This window comes from Nicotiana tabacum, chromosome 1 (genome assembly GCF_000715075.1).
Source record: "Nicotiana tabacum cultivar K326 chromosome 1, ASM71507v2, whole genome shotgun sequence".
In the NCBI taxonomy this organism is placed as follows: domain Eukaryota; kingdom Viridiplantae; phylum Streptophyta; class Magnoliopsida; order Solanales; family Solanaceae; genus Nicotiana; species Nicotiana tabacum.
In genome coordinates, this window is record NC_134080.1 from 101,934,088 (window position 1) to 101,952,202 (window position 18,115).

At 40.8% G+C, this 18,115-nt stretch overlaps 1 non-coding gene across 1 annotated transcript; it reads right to left on the reverse strand.

Annotated features, from left to right (window-relative positions):
- Nucleotides 1-17,465: 17,465 nt before the first annotated feature.
- Nucleotides 17,466-17,572, reverse strand: LOC142165212 (small nucleolar RNA R71). The gene has a single exon (XR_012696118.1). It is a non-coding gene; the product is annotated as a small nucleolar RNA R71 (small nucleolar RNA).
- Nucleotides 17,573-18,115: the final 543 nt, after the last annotated feature.

Genomic DNA, 18,115 nt, shown 5'->3' on the forward strand with positions numbered 1-18,115 from the left:
GTGACCAGCCAGGCCTGGGTTCACAGGTGCGGGAGCCTGGGCGCAGGTGCGCATCCGCAGGCGCGAGATTCTTTCCGCATAAGCGAAAGTATGGGGTGCATTTATATCGGACTTTGGTTCTTTTTCTCTCATCTTCACTTGGGGTGTTTGATTGAGGAGCTCTTGGAGAGGGATTTTTCGTCTATCATCGCGAGGTAATTACTACTTAATATGAGTTTAATACATGGATTTTGGGTAGATTCTTAACATATGAATTGTAGAAATTATATGTTTAGTTGAAAAACTTAGATTTTGACAAAAATGGGATTAAACCACGAAAATGATTACGGAATTGAGTAGAAACTATTTATTTTGGTTCGTAGGGTTATGGGTAACATTTATCTTCAAAAATTTTCGGAATCCGAGCACATGGGCTCGGGGGGAGAATTTTAGGATTCTTCCAATTTGGGTTGGATTATGACTCTAGAAGCTAAATTATGAACGTTTGAGTATATATTGATTAATGTATGTAATATTTGACTAGTTTAGGATTGTCCGACATCGACTTAAGGTTTTAGAGTGAATTTGTGGACCGGAAAGTGAGCTTTGGGACAAGGTAAGTCTCTTGCCTAACCTTGTAAGAGGAAATTTACCCCGTAGGTGTTTTAAATTACAATTTGCTATTAATTGTTGGTGCAACGTATGGATGAAGTAACGAAAGTCCTTGCGTAGCTACAAATCAGGCTTATGTCCGGGTAGTTTTAGGACTCTATCATGTAATACTTGTATTAATTGCACTCTACTTGTTAATTTAAGTGCTTAAATTTTGTTGAAACTTGATAAAGGATTCATAAAGATCGAATTTTATTTACTTTTAATTTTGGCGGGTTACTTGCCCGTTAATAGAAATTGTGCCTCATTGCTTATTAGTCTTGTGATAACCGTTAAATCGGAGTTGATATAATATTCTCTCTTCTTGTGGAGCGGGTCGAATGCCTCAGCAGTATAATGGATGCATCTACGGTTCGCGCCGATCGACCCTCGACAGTGTACACATTATTCTGGATTGGGCCGTTCGACCTCGAAATAAATTGTGCGTGATAATGCTCACAGTCCGATTACACTTGATATTACTTTCATGACTTGATAAATTATAGTTTACTTGATGGCCCATATTTGTTGAAGTTAGTATGTGCTAATTGGAGATTTTAAATTGACTTCTAGTTAAAGGATCACTTATTTACTATTTGTTATTGTGTTATTATTATTATTGTTGATGTATTCCATGCATATTTAGAGTTTCTGTACTTTATTTATTGTCCCATAGTAAGTGTCGATGTCGACCCCTCGTCACTACTTCTTCGAGGTTAGACTAGATACTTACTGGGCACATGTTGTTTATGTACTCACGCTAGACTTCTGCACTAATCTGGTAGTTATTCAGGCGCGCACCCCCGTTGACCCGATGCATAGTGGTAAGTTGCTCTCTGTTTCCGTTCTATAGCACCCGTAGTCTCTCTTTTATATTTACTTTTTGTCTATCTTATTCTAGACAGTAGTATATGTGGTTTTGTATATTCTACTAATTGCTCAAACACTTATGACACCGGGTTTGAGAATATTCTAGTAAACACTTTATGGTTTTGAGTATTAAATTCACTATATTGAATCTCTCATTAGTTTATGCTTTACTTTACTATTGTTTTTCCACTAATCATTTTCTTAATAAATAAAAATCAACTACTTCGAAATTATTAAAAGAACAAATACATGATTAGTTCACTGTTGGCTTGCCTAACGGTGACATTGGGCGCACTTACGGCCTATAGAAAAATTGGGTCGTGACAACTTGGTATCAGAGTACTAGGTTCATGTAGGTCTCACAAGGCATGAGCATGCCTAATAGAATCTTGCGAATCGGTGCGAGACATTCGTACTTATCTTCGAGCGGCTATAGGTTGTTAGGAAACTTCTCTTTCTTCATCTCCTATCATGCAATTGATGTTGTGCTAAGTTTTTTTTCTTATTCTCTCACAGAAGGCGAGAACGAGTGTGGAAGATGTACTCGGCCATGAAGGAGCTTCCCCTTGTTGCTAGAGGCAGAAGTTGAGGGAGAGCTCTAGATCGTGGTAGAGGATGAGGATGTCCTAGAGTTTCTCAAGTTGTGCCACCAGTGGATCCAGTGGAGGATCCTGCTATTGAGGAGTAGGGCGAGGTGCCTACAGCGGAGCCAGCCCCAACAGATTTCATGTCTGCACCGGGATTCTAGGAGGTCATGGGCCGTATGTTACGATTCATGGATTCTATGACTCAGGCTGGTTTATTTCTAGCAGACCTAGCCACGTCCCAAGCGGGAGAGAGCGTATATTAGACCCCGGGTGCACTACCCATTGGAGGAGCTTAGCTAGTTGCAGCAGCTATACCAGAGCCCAAACCAGCCACGACCGGCGAGCCGTATAAGCTAATGGATAGATGGACTAGACTACATCCTCCTGCCTTTGGTGGTGAATGACATGAGGACTCCCAGGACTTCATTGATCGTTGCAGGGACAGACTATACAATATGAGGGCATTGGAGTCCCACAGGGTGGACTTTACCACCTTTCAGCTGGAGGGCAGGGCCCGTAGATGGTAGCACTCCTATCTTCTCATCAGACCAGCAGGTTCTCCTTCCTTGAATTGGGACCAGTTTACACATCTCTTTCTGGAGAGATATATCCCACCCTCTCAGAGGGAAGAGTTACGGGGTCAGTTCGAGCGGCTCCAGCAGGGTCAGATGTCTCTGACCGATTATGAGGCGAGATTCTCTGAGTTGTCTTGCCATGCACTTATGATACTCCCCACTTATGTAGAAAGAGTGCGGAGGTTTATTGCGAGCATTCACTATGATATCCAAGACACTATGTCCCGAAAGATTGAGATGTGGACTCCTTACGAGAAAGTTGTAAAGATAGCTCAGAGGATCGAGGGTATTCATAGGCACCGAGGGACAAGCGATCTCGATATTCTAGAGGATTCAGTGGTGCTTCGTCTGGAGGCAGAGGTCAGTTTGTAAGGGGCCAGTCTATCAGGCCCCGTATCCAGCACTTCCGCCTTCTCGGGGTGCTCCAGTGCGACCCTATTTCAGTGCCATTCCAGAGAGCTCATACCGTCCACTGGCTATTCAGGGTTTTTACAGTGGGTGTTCAGATTCCCAAGGCCAGATGATTTCAATGATGATAAGAAAGTGGGAGTGGTGTTATCGGTGGGAGAAGGAAGTGATTGTTCAATTGCCATTATAGGAGTACTTAGAAGACAAGTAGAATGAGAGCGAGAGATGAAGAAAGGTGATGACTATAAAATATTCATATATTATATACTTAAAAATAAATTATTTTAAATAATATATATATAATATGTCAATTATCTGTATTTTCTAATAGTATTTTGCAGGAAATAAAAATATCATGATAAAGCAAATAAAGGAATAAAAAGAGAAGCACGAGGCATCATGGCAAAAGAACCACGAGGCATCATGGCAATAATAGCACGATGCATCATGGAAATAGAAGCACGACGCATCATGGCAAAAGAACCACGAGGCATCGTGGAACCTTACGAGATTTAATTTCTATAAATAGGATGTTTGTGTTGAAAGGAGGAGGATCATACGTGCCTAATTAGCAACTTTTCTCTAGCTTTTGTCTTTACTTTTTTCATTATCTCTTTCACTTTATCTTGTAGTTTTTGAATTTTCTAAGAGTGTTGATAATATTTTAAAAATATCTTTATTTGTGAGATTTAAATACTCCATAATGGAGTAATCTCTTTTGTTGGGATAGTTGATGAAGCTAGATATAGTTATAATATTAATCTCAATTTTACTACATGCTTGACCTGAAATTTTCTAATTTTATTTCGATATTGTGCTGGAATATTAGTTTTAATTAATTATTATCACTTCTATCTATTTATTCTCCAAAGTTAGTTGTATGTCAATTTTGTAATTCTTACGGAGCAAAATTAATATACGATAACTATTGGGTAAAATAATAGAGTGAGAGTAATTATATTTAAGCTATCATTCCAAGTCTGTAATCTTGCTTACTTCCATTCTAATTCTCACGGAGGAGTTGTAGTTAGCAAGATTATTAATTTTTAGTAAAAAGTAATCGCAAGAGGTTTTTGCTATCTTTTAGCACAATTCAGGCAAGAAAATTATTTCAGTTTAATCGTCACGAGTCATATATCAATTGATTTACATAACCTCGTAGAGTGTTATTAATTGATTATTTCTTAGTGAGAAAAATATAATTGTATTAGCAATAAACAGTTATTCCTAAGAGAAATACATGTAGAAGCTATGATTTTATTATTATCACACTATCGAGTGAATTCAATGATTCCCAACTCTTTTTAAATATAAATCTTCAGAAAGTTATTGTCACGACCCCAACCCCGGTCATGATGGAGCCCAACACACTTCTAGGCAAGCCCGACCATTCAATAACATTATCCCAAATTCTTATTCAGATTATAGATAAATATCACAGAGAATTTACTAAGTCATAACTTTCAAGTGTATAATTAATAATAAAATCTGCAAAAAATCAACTAAAATACCACACCATAGCCCAATAGAATCCGATATCACGAATATGAGCCTCTAATACAGAATATCCACCTATTACAAGTCTGTCTAGAAAAAAATGCGGAATAAAAGATAGAGATAGAGGGGAGAGATCAAGGCTGCGAATGCCATGCAGCTACCTCAATACTCCCGGATACTGCTGTTCAGCTAAACAAATCCTCACTCAGCCTGTGGTGTACCTGGATCTGCACGCAAGGTGCAGGGAGTAATGTGAGTACTCCGACCCAGTGAGTAATAAACATAAATAAAGGCTGAGAATAAGAAATCGTGGAAAAAAATACAAACTAAACTATAACTGGCAGTTCAGAACAACAAATAGTGAAGCAACAAGTCAATTAAATCAGAGTACCAAATACTGAGACAGGTATAACAGATAAAAACAAATGCATGAATGCAATGCAATGCATATGATGGTACACTCTATGCATGAGTGCAATGTAATGCATATGATGGTACACTCTAGTACCCACTGCGGCATGCAGCCCGAGCCATCCATTTTATTTATCGTTGACGGTGCTCACTGGGGGTATGTACAGACTCCGGAGGGGCTCCTACAGCCCAAGTGCAATATCGAGCCATCTCGTGGCATCAAATCTAGGCCCTCGACCTCATATCAATATCAGTATAATCACCCAGGCTCTCGGCCTCAATATCAATGTAATCAACCAGGCTCTCGGCCTCAATATCAATATAAACTGTTGCGGCGCGTAGCCCGATCCATGCTCAGTCCAGAAATTATCATAAGCCCCTTGGGCATTTGTAAAACAGTAGTTCTCAGCCCGAAATATCATTTAAAATACCATTTAAATTTTCAAATCTTAGAAAGATGGCTGAGTTTGCAAAGCAGTATTTAAAAACCTTGGACTGAGATCAAATGATATGCATGTATGCGAGAACAGTGATGTCAATCCCTGAAGGATTCAAATAATTGGCAAGAAGCCCAAATGTAATAGTTAAATCCAAGTAAGGATGATTCTCAATTTAGTTCAAGTAGAAAACACGGTAAAAACATCTCTCGGGACGGACCAAGTCACAATCCCCAATGGTTCTCTACCCCACGCCCGTTATCCGGCGTGCAAGTCACCTCAATATAGCGTTACGATGTGAAATTCCGGTGTTTCAAACCCTCAGGACATCATTTACATCAATTACTCACCTCGAACCGGCTACTTCTTTAGCTCGCGACGCCTTTGCCCCTCGAATTGGCCTCCACGTGCGTCGAATCTATCCAAAATCAAAACGAATATGTCATAATATGATAAGGGAACAAAGCCCAATCAAAACAATCGAAAAATACCAAAATTCTCGAAATTAGCAAAAACCCGAGCAAAATACTACTCCACAATGCCTTTTCCTCTCAAATCGACCTCTGAATGCCTCGAATCTAGCCACAATAATTCGATTCAATCAATAAAAATTATAGGAATTAATTCCAAATGAAATTCTACACTTTCCATTAAAAATCCGAAATTGCACTCAAAATTTGCCCGTGGGGCCCGCGTCTCGGAATCCGGCAAAACTTATAAAATCCGACAACCCATTCTGATACGAGATCAACCATACCAAAATTATCAAATTCCGACAACAACTCGACCTCCAAATCTTAATTTTTCATTTTTTGGAAGATTTTGCAAAAAATTGATTTCTTCCATTTAAATCCGAATTAAACGATGAAAATAACCATGGATATATGTAATATAAACACTTTCAAGTATATGACACTTACTTGAGTTGAAATCGTGAAGAACACCTCAAAATCGCCCAAGAACCGAACTCCAAAAATTCCAAAACGAAAATTAAGAAATCAGCATTTTTGGTCCTTAAGTTTCTGTCCGCCCGTCACTAAAAGTCCAGTTTCGTCACTAAAAGTCCACCAGAGACAGCTTTACCAGCCATATTCAATCGATCATAACTTTCTGTACAAATATCCGAATGACAAATGGTTTAAATTTCTGGAAACTAGAATACAAGGGCTACAATTTTCATGTTTTATACATTTTCCGATTCCATATATATTTCGAGATATAAGCTTCCAAATTAGCCTCCTCGCATCGGATATTTCTGGGAAATTTCAAAATAGCTTTACTAGCCCTTATTCAAGCGATCATAACTTTCTGTACAAATATCCAAATGATAAATGGTTTATATTTCTGGAAACTAGAATACAAGGGCTACTACTGTCATGTTTTATACATTTTCCGATTCCTTTTAGATTACGAGATATATGCTTGTCGCATCAAAATTTTCGAACCTTGCTGTCACAAATCAAGCAAGTTAAATTGGCCTAAAAATGGCCCAAAACCATTCCGAAACTCACCCGAGCCCCTCGGGACTCTAACCAAGTATGCCAACATGTCTTAAAACATCATCCAAACTTGCTTAAATCATCAAAACACCTCAACTAACACTAAAATCGTCAAATTACATCAAATTCAAGCCTAAGTTCTTTTAAAACTTCCAAAACACGCATTCGATCAAAAACCCAACCAAACCATGTCCGAATCACCTGAAATTTTGCACACATATCACAAATGACATAACAAAGCTACAACAACTCTCGGAATTCCATTCCGACCCTCAGATCAAAATCTCACCTATCAACCGGAATTCGCCAAAATACTAACTTCGCCAATTCAAGCCTAATTCTACATCGGACCTCCAAAATTACTTCCGATCACACTCCTAAGTCACAAATCATCTCCCGGAGCTAACCGAACCGTCGTAATTCACATCTGAGCCCTCTAACTCATAAGTCAACGTCCGATTGACTTTTTCAACTTAAGCCTTCTTAAAAGAGACTAAGTGTCTCAATTCCTTTCAAAACCTTTCCGAATCAACTCGTTCACACCCAACACTGATAATGAAGCATAAAAAATAGGAAATGGGGAAAATGGGGAGGTAACTCACGAGACGACGGGTCGGGTCGTCACATCCTCCCCAACTTAAACAAACGCTCGGTCTCGAACGGGTCAAGAAACACACCTAAAGCCTCAAACAGGTGAGGATATCTACTCTGCATCTCCCGCTCGGTCTCCCAGGTAGCTTCCTCCATGGGACAACCTCTCCACTGCACTTTTACAGAAGATATATCCTTTGACCTTAATTTTCGAACTTGACGACCCAAAATAGCCACTGGCTCCACATCAAAGGTCAAATCACCATCCAACTGAACCGTGCTAAAATCCAAAACATGGGACGGGTCCCCAACATACTTCCGAAGCATAGAAACATGAAATATCGGATGCACACTCGACAAGCTGGGTTGCAAAGCAAGCGTATAGGCCACTTCCCCAATCCTCTTAAGTACCTCAAAAGGTCCAATGAATCGTGGACTCAACTTTCCTTTCTTTCCAAATCTCATAACACCCTTCATGGGTGAAACCTTCAGCAAGACCTTCTCACCAACCATGTAGGACACATCTCGAACTTTTCGGTCCGCATAACTCTTCTGACGCGACTGCGCTGTACGAAGCCTTTCCTGAATCACCTTTACCTTCTCTAAGGCATCATGAACCAAATCTATCCCCAATAGCCTAGCCTCGTCGGGCTCGAACCAACCAACTGAAGATCTACACCGCCTCCCATACAAAGCCTCATACGGTTCCATCTAAATGCTGGACTGATAGCTGTTATTGTAGGCAAACTCTGCAAGCGGCAGAAACTCATCCCAAGAACCTCCGAAATCAATCACACAGGCACGCAACATATCCTCCAATATCTGAATAGTACGCTCAGACTGTCCGTCCGTTTGAGGATGAAATGATGTGCTCAACTCCACCTGAGTACCCAACTCTCGCTGAAAAGTCCCCGAAAACTGGGAAGTAAACTGAGTACCTCTATCTGAGATAATGGAAACTGGAACACCGTGCAATCGCACAATCTCTCGGATAAATATCCCTGCCAACCACTCCGAAGAATAAGTAGTACACACCGGAATGAAGTGCGCGTACTTGGTCAGCGGATCCACAATCACCCAAATAGAATCAAATTTCTTCAAAGTCCAAGGAAGACCACTCACAAAATCCATGGTAACTCTCTCCCACTTCCATTCTGAGATAATCATCCACTGAAGCAAACCACCCGGTTTCTGATGCTCATATTTCACCTGCTGACAATTGAGACACTGAGCTACATAACCTACAATATCTTTCTTCATTCTTATCCACAAATAGTACTGTCTCAAGTCCTGATACATCTTCGCGGCACCCGGATGAATAGTATACCGCGAGCTGTGGGCCTCCTCCAGAATTAACTCTCTAAGCCCATCTACATTGGGCACACAGATATGGCCCTGCATCTTCAATATGCCATCATCATCTATAGTCAAATTCCTGGCATCATCATGCTGAACTCTGTCCTTAAGGACAAGCAAATGCGGATCATCATACTGGCATTCTCTGATGCGATCATATAAGGAAGACCGAGAAACCACACAGGTCAACACCCGTCTAGGCTCAGAAATGTCCATTCTTACAAACCGATTAGCCAAGGTTTGAACATCAACTGCAAAGGGCCTCTCCCCAACTGGAATGTACGCCAAACTCCCCATACTGACTGCCTTTCGGCTCAAGGCATCTGCCATTACATTGGCCTTTCCCAGATGATACAAATTAGTGATGTCATAATCTTTTAGCAACTCAAGTCACCTCCGCTGCCTCAAATTAAGGTCTTTCTGCTTAAACAAATGTTGAAGACTGCGACGATCAGTGAATACCTCGCAAGATACGCCATATAAATAGTGCCTCCAAATCTTCAAGGCATGAACTATAGCAGCCAACTCTAAGTCATGAATAGGGTAGTTCTTCTCATGGGGCTTTAACTGACGAGAAGCATAAGTAATAACTCTACCCTCCTGCATCAACACACAGCCAATCCCAACTCTCGAAGCATCACAATATACAGTATATGAACCTATAGCTGATGGTAAAACCAATACTGGAGTTGTGGTCAAAACTGTCTTGAGCTTCTGAAAGCTCTCCTCACACTTGTCTGACCATACAAATGGAGCACCTTTCTGAGTCAACTTGGTCAAAGGCGACGCAATGGATGAAAACCCCTGAACAAACCGGCGATAATAGCCTGCTAATCCGAGAAAACTACGGATCTCTGCGGCTGAGGATGGTCTAGACCAACTCTGTACTGCTTCTATCTTCTTTGGATCAACCTGAATACCCTCGTTGGACACTATGTGTCCCAAGAATGCCACAGAACTTAGCCAAAATTCATACTTGGAGAATTTTGCATAAAGCTTCTCCTCCCTCAATCTCTGCAACACCACACGCAAATGCTTGGCGTGCTCCTCCTGGCTACGCGACTACACCAGAATGTCATCAATAAATACAATAACAAAAGAATCCAGATAAGGCCTAAATATACTATTCATCAAATGCATGAACGCTGCTGGGGCATTGGTCAGCCCGAAAGACATGACTAGAAACTCATAGGGACCATATCTAGTCCTGAAAGTTGTCTTAAGAATATCCGAGTCCCTAATTTTTAACTGGTGATAGCCCGAACGGAGATCAATTTTTGAAAACACCCTCGCTCCCTGAAGCTGATTAAATAAGTCATCAATGCGAGGTAAAGGATACTTGTTCTTCACTGTTACCTTATTTAACTGCCTGTAGTCAATGCACATTCTCATTGTGCAATCTTTCTTCTTTACAAATAGAACTGGCGCACCCCACGGTGACACACTAGGCCGAATGAACCCCTTGTCTAGGAGCTCCTGAAGTTTCTCTTTCAATTCTTTCAACTCTGATGGTGCCATACGATATGGCGGAATAGAAATGGGTTGGGTGCCCGACACCAAGTCAATGCCAAAATCGATATCCCTATCCGGCGGCATGCCCGGCAAGTCTACAGGAAATACATCAGGAAAATCCCTCACAACTGTGACAGAATCAATACTAGGAGTCTCAGCTCCAACATTTCGCACAAAAGCTAGATATGATAGACAACCCTTCCCAACCATACGCTGGGCTTTCAAGAGGGAAATTACTCTGCTAGGAACATAATCAGTCATACCATGCCACTCGATCCTCGGAACACCCGGAATAGCCAAAGTAACTGTCTTAGCATGATAGTCTAGAATAACATGACACAGAGATAGCCAATCCATGCCCAGAATAACATAATCTACCATGCTCAACAACAATAAATCAACTCGGGTCTCCAGACCCCCAATAGTCACAATACAAGACCGATACACATGGTCTACAATAATGGTATCGCCTATCAGGGTAGATACGTGCACGGGTAAAGCAAGACACCCTCGGGTCGTACCCAAATGATGAGCAAAATATGAGGACACATAAGAATAGGTGGATCCGGGATCAAATAAGACAGATGCATCTGTGTGGCAGACTGAGATAATACCTGTGATAACAGCATCTGACGCAATGGCATCTGTCCTGCCTGGAATAGCATAGAAACGAGCCTGGCCACCGCCTGATCGTCCTCCCCCTTTGGGGAGACCTCTGGCTACCTGGCCTCCATGCCTAGCTGGCTGGGCGGGTGCTGAAGAAACTGGAGCAGAAGACAAAAGTTGGCCTCTCTGTTGAAACTGACCACCACGAAGTCGAGGACACTGCCTCTTTATATGACCAAACTCTCCGCACTCGTAGCAACTACCATGTACTAGAGAAGGGAACTGGAGAGAACCCCTCACACCTAAATGACCAGCCGATGCACTCGGCACAGATGAACCCTGAACTGAAGGGGCATAGGATGAGCTCTGAGCTGGGAGAGCATTAAGTAAAGACTGGCCCTGCTGAAATCCCTGATGACCACGGTCTGAAGATGTCCTACTATACTATGGACGAGTCGGCTGAGGAGGTCTGAAGGAACGACCTCTACCACGCTGGAACTGGCCCCTAGACGGAGCACCACTGAAACTGCCTGAACCTCTGGGCCTCTTGGCCTCCCTCTCCTCTCTCTCTCTCTGCGGCGAACTGTCTCAATATCACGAGCGATGTCAACCGCCTCCTTGAACGAAGCACCCAATACCCTCTCTCTAGTCATCAAAATGCGGAGAGAGTAGTTAAGACCATCCACGAATCTCCGGATCCTCTCACGATCTGTCGGAATCATCCAAGTAGCATGACGAGCCAACTGTGAAAATCTCATCTCGTACCGAGTCACGGACATATCTCCTTGAGTCAACCACTCAAACTGCCTACGCAGCTCCACTCTGCGGGACTGAGGTACATACTTCTCCATAAATAGAGTGGAGAACTACTGCCAAGTAAGGGGCGCTACACCAACAGGTCTACGCCTCTCAAAATCTTCCCACCAGGTAAATGCAGCTCCCTGGAACTGAAATGTAGTAAAAGATACACCACTCGACTCCAAAATCCCTGCGGTGCGAAGCATTCGCTGACACTTGTCAAGAAAACCCTGGGCATCCTCGCCCTCTGCACCGCTGAATGTCGGAGGCTGGAGCCTACCAAATCTCTCGAGATGACGCTGCTCATCATCTGGCATAGCTAGGACCACAAAGTTCTGAACTGGTGCAACCGGCTAAGCTGGAACAGCTTCCGGTGTCTGCAATCCCTGTACAACCTGCTCAGCTATGCGATTAACAGGAGTCTGTGTGCCTTCCCTAGCCTGTGAAGTAGCTGCGGCTGTAGTGGTTGAGACCGCCTGAGCTAGGGCAGTGCAAACTGTCAAAATATGAGCCAAGGTCTCCTGAAGACCCGGAATCACGATAGGCATAGCTGGTGCTCGAACTGGTACAGCTGCTGGAGCCTGATCTGGAACTGGGGCAGCTAGTGGATTAACAGGTGCTGCCCGCACTACTCTACCTCTGTCACGCCCACGACCGCATACACGGCCTCTGGTGGCATCAGTGGGTGGCACTGGTGGTCGTCAACCTCGTCCAGTAGCACAAGTCCTCGCCATCTGCGAGAGAATAGAATGATAGAAATATTTTTTTTAGTGTTCGGATCAACAAAGCCGCACGACAAGAATTTCAAGAATATGAAGTTTTCCTAAAGGTTCTACAGCCTCTCAAGGATAAATACAGACGTCTCCGTACCGATCCGCGAGACTCTACTAAACCGGCTCATAACTCGCGAGACCAATTAACCTAGGCTCTGATACCAACTTGTCACGACCCCAACCCCGGTCATATATCAATTGATTTACATAACCTAGTGGAGTGTTATTAATTGATTATTTCTTAGTGAGCAAAATATAATTGTATTAGCAATAAACAGTTATTCCTAAGAGAAGTACATGTAGAAGCTAAGATTTTATTATTATCACACTATCGAGTGAATTCAATGATTCCCAACTCTTTTTAAATATAAATCTTCAGAAAGTTATCGTCACGACCCCATCCCCAGTCATGATGGCGCCCAACACACTGCTAGGCAAGCCCGACCATTCAACAACATTATCCCAAATTCTTATTCAGATTATAGATAAATATCACAGAGAATTTACCAAGTCATCACTTTCAAGTGTATAATTAATAATAAAATCTGCGGAAATTCAACTAAAATACCACACCATAGCCCAATAGAATCTGGTGTCACGAATATGAGCCTCTAATACAGAATATCCACCTATTACAAGTCTGTCTAGAAAAAAATGCGGAATAAAAGATAGAGATAGAGGGGAGAGATCAAGGTTGCGAATGCCATGCAACTACCTCAATACTCCCGGATACTGCTGTTCAGCTAAACAAATCCTCACTCAGCCTATGGTGTACCTGGATCTGCACGCAAGGTGCAGGGAGTAATGTGAGTACTCTGACCCAGTGAGTAATAAACATAAATAAAGGCTGAGAATAAGAAATCGTGGAAAAAAATACAAAGTAAACTATAACTGGTAGTTTAGAATAACAAATAGTGAAGCAACAAGTCAATTAAATCAGAGTACCAAATACTGAGACAGGTATAATAGATAAAAACAAATGCATGAATGCAATGCAATGCATATGATGGTACACTCTATGCATGAGTGCAATGCAATGCATATGATGGTACACTCTAGTACCCACTGCGGCGTGCAGCCCGAGCCATCCATTTTATTTATCGTCGATGGCGCTCACTGGGGTTGTGTACAGACTCCGGAGGGGCTCCTACAGCCCAAGCGCAATATCGAGCCATCTCGTGGTATCAAATCTAGGCCTTCAGCCTCATATCAATATCAGTATAATCACCCAGGCTCTCGGCCTCAATATCAATGTAATCAACCAGGCTCTCGGCCTCAATATCAATATAACACTGCTGTGGCGCACAACCCGATCCATGCTCAGTCCAGAAATCATCATAAGCCCCTTGGGCATTTGTAAAATAGTAGTTCTCAGCCTGAAATATCATTTAAAAATACCATTTAAGTTTTCAAATCTTAGAAAGATGGCTGAGTTTGCAAAACAATATTTAAAAACCTTGGACTGAGATCAAATGGTAGGCATGTATGCGAGAACAGTGATGTCAATCCCTGAAGGATTCAAATAATTGGCAAGAAGCCCAAATGTAACAGTTAAATCCAAGTAAGGATGATTCTCAATTTAGTTCAAGTAGAAAACACGGTAAAAACATCTCTCGGGACGGACCAAGTCACAATCCCCAATGGTGCTCTACCCCACGCCCATTATCCGGCGTGCAAGTCACCTCAATATAGCGTTACGATGTGAAATTCCGGGGTTTCAAACCCTCATGACATCATTTACATCAATTACTCACCTCGAACCGGCTACTTCTTTAGCTCGCGACGCCTTTCCCCCTCGAATTGGCCTCCACGTGCGTCGAATCTATCCAAAATCAAAACGAATATGTCATAATATGATAAGAGAACAAAGCCCAATCAAAACAATCGAAAAATACCAAAATTCTCGAAATTAGCAAAAACCCGAGCAAAATACTACTCCACAATGCGTTTTCTCTCAAATCGACCTCCGAATGCCTCGAATCTAGCCATAATAATTCGATTCAATCAATAAAAATTATAGGAATTAATTCCATATAAAATTCTACACTTTCTATTAAAAATCCGAAATTGAGACTCAAAATTCGCCCGTGGGGCCTGCGTCTCGGAATCCGGCAAAACTTATAAAATCCGACAACCATTCCGATACGAGTTCAACCATACCAAAATTATCAAATTCCGACAACAACTCGACCTCCAAATCTTAATTTTTCATTTTTTGGAAGATTTTGCAAAAATCTTGATTTCTTCCATTTAAATCCGAATTAAACGATGAAAATAACCATGGATTTATGTAATATAAACACTTTCAAGTATAGGACACTTACTTGAGTTGAAATCGTGATGAACACCTCAAAATCGCCCAAGAACCGAGCTCCAAAATACCCAAAACGAAAATGAAGAAATCAGCATTTTTGGTCCTTAAGTTTCTGTCCGCCCGTCACTAAAAGTCCAGTTTCGTCACTAAAAGTCCACCGGAGACAGCTTTACCAGCCATATTCAATCGAGCGTAACTTTCTGTACAAATGTTTGAATGACAAATGGTTTAAATTTTTGGAAACTAGAATACAAGGGCTACAACTTTCATGTTTTATACATTTTCCGATTCCATATATATTTCGGGATATAAGCTTCCAAATTAGCCTCCTCGCATCAGAAATTTCTGGAAAATTTCAAAACAGCTTTACTAGCCCTTATTCAAGTGATCATAACTTTCTGTACACATATCCAAATGACAAATGGTTTATATTTATGGAAACTAGAATACAAGGGCTACAACTTTGATGTTTATACATTTTTCTATTCCTTATAGATTACGAGATACAAGCTTCCAAATTATGCTCCTCGCATCAAAATTTTCGAACCTTGCTGTCAAAAATCCAGCAAGTTAAATTGGCCTAAAAATGGCCCGAAACCATTCCGAAACTCACCCGAGCCCCTCGAGACTCTAACCAAGTATGCCTACATGTCTTAAAACATCATCCAAACTTGATCCAATCATCAAAACACCTCAACTAACACTAAAATCATCGAATTACATCGAATTCAAGCCTAAGTTCTTTTAAAACTTCCAAAACACGCATTCGATCAAAAACCCAACCAAACCATGTCCGAATCACCTGAAATTTTGTACACACATCACAAATGACATAACGAAGCTACAACAACTCTCGGAATTCCATTCCGACCCTCGGATCAAAATCTCACCTATCAACCGGAATTCGCCAAAATACTAACTTCGCCAATTCAAGCCTAATTCTACACCAGACCTCCAAAATTACTTCCGATCACACTCCTATGTCACAAATCATCTCCCGGAGCTAACCGAACCGTCGGAATTCACATCCGACACCTCTAACTCATAAGTCAACGTCCGATTGACTTTTTCAACTTAAGCCTTCTTAAAAGAGACTAAGTGTCTCAATTCCTTTCAAAACCTTTCCGAATCAACTCGTTCACACCCAACACTGATAATGAAGCATAATGAAATAGGAAATGGGGAAAACGGGACGGTAACTCACGAGACGACGGGTCGGGTCGTCACAGTTATTTTGTTTCAACTTAAGCAATTTAAATTTTCAACAAACAAAACTTCATCAATTTGATTCTCTCAAATAGTAGTAAGAATATTATAAGTTTGTAGCTAGATTCTCCAATCTCTGTGGGACGATATTATAAACTATACTAGAATTTGACAAAGTACGAGTAGCAAAATCTTATACGCATTGGCCTCGTCAAATTTTTGGCGTCGTTGCCAGGGATTGGCACAAGTCTACTTCAGACTAAATATTTTGTTACTAGTTTGGGAACTTACTATTAGTATTATTATCTTTGCTATCAATATTTGCTAAATACTTTTACTATTACAAGTACTAACATCTTATACAAGTGTTATTATCATTTATCCTTCTTATCATCATTATAGCATAGCAGTCACTATTATTAATACTAGTACTACTTGTAACTATATTCTATATCAGTATTATATTATTATTTTCCATCGTTAGTTACTGCTACAACTAACTGATTTCGTTAACCATTTTTTTTTCATAATATCTATTGCTAATTAGTACTAATATAATTACTATTATCATATACTACTACTACTACTACTATTACTACTACTACTAATAATAATAATAATAATAATAACAACAACAACAACAACAACATTATCATACTACTATTTTTATTTGATAGCTTATTATTTTTGTCATCTTTGTAATCTTTGTTGTCCTTGTTATTCATCACTTTCTTTTAATTATTTTCTTCTAAGTACTACTACTACTACTACCACTTTAGGAGTTAAGTTCAGTTTGGTTTTTTAGAATTTTGAGTAGTTTATGATCCGCTCTTCCATAAAGGACTTGGTCAATTACGATCCTGAAATAGAAAGATCTCTTCGATTGTGCAGGAAAGGACAAGCATTATCTTCCCAAAACATAGCTTGTGAAGACATGATAATCAGGAAGTAGAAAATATCAACTCACGCGAAGTACCACCACCCGTCCAAATAGAGGATGAATTTGATGAAGTGGCGCCAAGGCCAGCAAACAGAATCCTAAGGGATTATGCTAGACCTGACCGCTTCAACTGTGATCTAGTGTCAGAAAACCTCCAGTGGCAACCAACAACTTTGAAATCAGGACTGGCCTGATTCAAACAATTCAACAGTCTTGCATCTTCACTGGAGACGCAAGTGAAGAACCACACAGTCATTTAATTGACTTTTTGGAACTTGCTAAAACATCTAAGTATAATGGAGTACCTCTAAAGCTATCAAGTTAAGGCTATTTCCTTTCTCTTTAAAAGGAGATGCCAAGGCTTGGTTGCGAAGTTTGCCACAAGGTTCCATTACCACATGGGATCAAACGACTCAGAAATTTTTAAACAAATATTTTTCCCTGCTAACCTCACAAAGTTAAGACAAGACATATCTAATTTCTTGCAGACTGACACAGAGTCAGTTTATCAAGCCTGGGAAAGGTTAAAAGCAATGTTAAGAAAATGTCCACACCACAATATTCCTGAACATATGCAATTGTATATTTTTTATCATGGGCTAAAACCCTATTCTAGAAATGTGATAGATGCAGCTGCAGGAGGTTCAGTAATGGGAAAAACAATAGTGGAAGTGTTGCAATTGTTGAATGAAATTTTTGAGAATGTCATCCAATGGCCATCTGAGCGTATAATTATCAAGAAGGCCGCTATAGTAAATCGGGTTGATGCTTTAAATACACTAACACATCAAATTGTTTCTTTGGCACAAAAGTTTGAAACTTTTCAGGTGAATACACAACAACCAAGCCAATCTGAGGCTTGTGACATGTGTGGAGGAAATCATCAGAACCATGAATGTCAAGCAACCAATCACAATAATGAACATGTCAATGTCATCGGTTACAAGCAATATCCTTTTGGAAGTCCAATGGAACAGAAACATCCAGGATTTCAATGGAGCAATCCAAATGGTGCAGAGAACTCTCAAAGCTTCCAGAAGCAACAAATACAAGGTCCACCCAGATACCAGAATCCAAACCATGGTCAATCAAACTTTAGACCTTA